General features: G+C 25.3%; 1 protein-coding gene across 2 annotated transcripts in view; it reads right to left on the bottom strand.

Annotated features, from left to right (window-relative positions):
- Positions 1 to 2,629, bottom strand: part of LOC107604661 (protein NRT1/ PTR FAMILY 3.1) — a 6,029-nt gene that overhangs the window by 2,324 nt on the left and 1,076 nt on the right. The gene's annotated exons all lie outside the window — the stretch shown is intronic.

The raw sequence follows: 2,629 nt of genomic DNA, 5'->3' as shown, positions 1-2,629 counted from the left end.
TCTATATAGAGCAACTATTGAACTAACACTTCGTGCACTAATGGGACACGTGTGGAAATATGTCTATTTCTTGGTATAGATATAATTATCTCTCCAAAAATATACTTAGCTATTGATTTTGGGACAATTGTGCAATATACCTAATTGATGGTGGTATAGATGTAATAATGATCTCTCCAAAAATATACTTAGCTATTGATTGTTGCATTGAGATGTTGTAGTTGTCAAATTAACACAATATAAAATATTTAAAAAAAGTACTTGTATCTTATTTATCATTGATATAACATGGAGTCAATAAGACAATGAAATATGTCACTTCCACCCGTTTAGGCTTGACTCACATCTAAGTTTGTAGGTTATATGAATTGATTCGTTTATTTTTTATTTGTTCATCAACCTCAATTTTCAAGCTCGAGTCGTTTATGCCAAATTCGACAGATTATACAAGTTAACTCGTTTGTATTTTTTTTATTATCTTTTAAAAAAAATTGGACAAAAAATCCATTTCTAAACTAAAACAAATTGAAAAAAAATATTACTTTTTGGCCAAAATCTTTAAACGACAGAATTTTTTCAATGTGGGTGAGTCAGATCTTCAAGTTAAATTAAAAGAAATATTAGAAAATATTGATTTTATTTTTAGAAAATGCAAACAAACAAATTAAACAAACAACTTGTTTAATTGTCAGGTTAATCCGTTTAATCCACTATTTTTTTTTAAATTAATCGATCTCAGTCCATTTAGTTCGAAATTTTAGTAAACCTAATTTTAAAGACAAAAATCTGTCTATTTAACAAGTAAATGAATTAGTTCAACGAATTTAACCAATTTTAACGGATCTATACTCAGTAAAATTTATATCTTATTTAGTAGTTAAATCTAAGAGTCAATATAGTATTTCATGTATTAATATACGTTTGAAATTTTTTATTTTTAGTTTGTAGATATAATTCTACTACAAGCAGCCATGTATACGCAACAACTTTTTGCAACTCTGTTCGGTTTTGAAAATTATTCTTTATTAGTCTAGCTAAAATATCTATAAGACAGAGTTCTAGAGAAATTAAATCAGGTATTAAACTATAAGCAACCAGGGGAAGAAATATCATCCGTGACTATACAAAGGATGCTTCAATCTTATGTAGAGCATGTGAAGTGTTTTCCATTTTTTGCTTTCTATTTAAATAGCTTTATGAATTAATATGTTACTATTTCTTTGTAGATTATTGATCATTTGTCCTCTGTTTTCTTTTTCGCTTATCCATAAATGGACAATACCTACAGGTATTATAGACGAATCAATTACAGCACATTTGCACGTGAAAATTGTAGAGTCTAGTTTCACCTTCACATGATTATTGAAAATTTATTTAAAAATATAAAACTAAACTTTTTAAATACGGGAGGACGGTTAGGTGATATATACGTATCAAAGAAAAAATAAGTATCATTAAATACATACAAATTAAAATTAAATAATTTTTTTTTATAATTAATGACAATAAGGTTTGGAACCTTAATCATAAAAAAGGATTANGGAGTTAAAGAAATATATAATTAGAGAAATTTTTCATCTTTTATACAACTAATCATATTCTCATAAAATTATTCTGATTTCCATCACTTTTGTTAGTAGGAATATGAATAAAAATTAACTAATGTCATTATTAACTTTTGAAAAAATTTATTTTCAAGAAATAAAACTCTCAAAGTGTATAGTTATTTAAAAAATTAAAAATAGCCACTATTAGAGAATTGAGTAATATAAATAAATATAAAAAGTTAAAAATATTTATATTTCATAGCTTATAAGAACCTAAAATAAAAGAAAATGGCGTGGTTACTTTCATGTAGATATTTTTATGTAAAAAATAGTATAGTTCAATCAAATATATTTAATTAAATATATGAACTCATGTAATGATTTATAATACTATCTTCACATAAAGACATTTTAATAGAAGTAGCAAAAAATAAATAAATAAATAAAAGAAAAATGATTGGTATGAATTGAAAATTATTGATGCTGGACGAATGACAATAATGCAAAGGTAGGTCGTTTTATCCTTTTCACACCAGAATTCTGTTTCTTGTGCCCTTTCATACATTGCCTCAATTACTTAAATTTGAGGGTACCATGTTCATGGCTTTATTCGTACATACACATACCATTTAGATGTAACGGCGTTCATATACGAAACAAATTGGAAATGGATTATCTCCGGTTTTTTTATTAATATTTGACAGAATCTAGTGTGATCTCTCACCTTTGATTCTATAAATGGGACCAAAAATAAATAAGAAAGAAAATAATAAATAGTTAAATTAAATACTACACATCATCCATTTTTTTATTTACTGGAAAGAATCCACTCCCAAACAAATTAACGCCTAACTATTGTCACGTCAACTCGTCTGTTACTCTAGTCTACTTATTAATAACCAGTATTTTAACTTTTAAAGACACTAATCAAGAATAGAAATTTGGGTTTTGCTAACAATTGTACTTATAAGACTTAATTTGTTAACTTGATTTTTATGAAATTAATTTTGATGTTTAGTTTATTCAATAAACAAAAATAATTTATGAATAATTAACCGAAAAAACGAATATAATTAAATAAT

Source organism: Arachis ipaensis, chromosome B06, assembly GCF_000816755.2.
Source record: "Arachis ipaensis cultivar K30076 chromosome B06, Araip1.1, whole genome shotgun sequence".
In the NCBI taxonomy this organism is placed as follows: domain Eukaryota; kingdom Viridiplantae; phylum Streptophyta; class Magnoliopsida; order Fabales; family Fabaceae; genus Arachis; species Arachis ipaensis.
The sequence above is the reverse complement of the archived record's forward strand: the minus strand, read 5'-3'. Positions and strand labels throughout refer to the sequence as shown.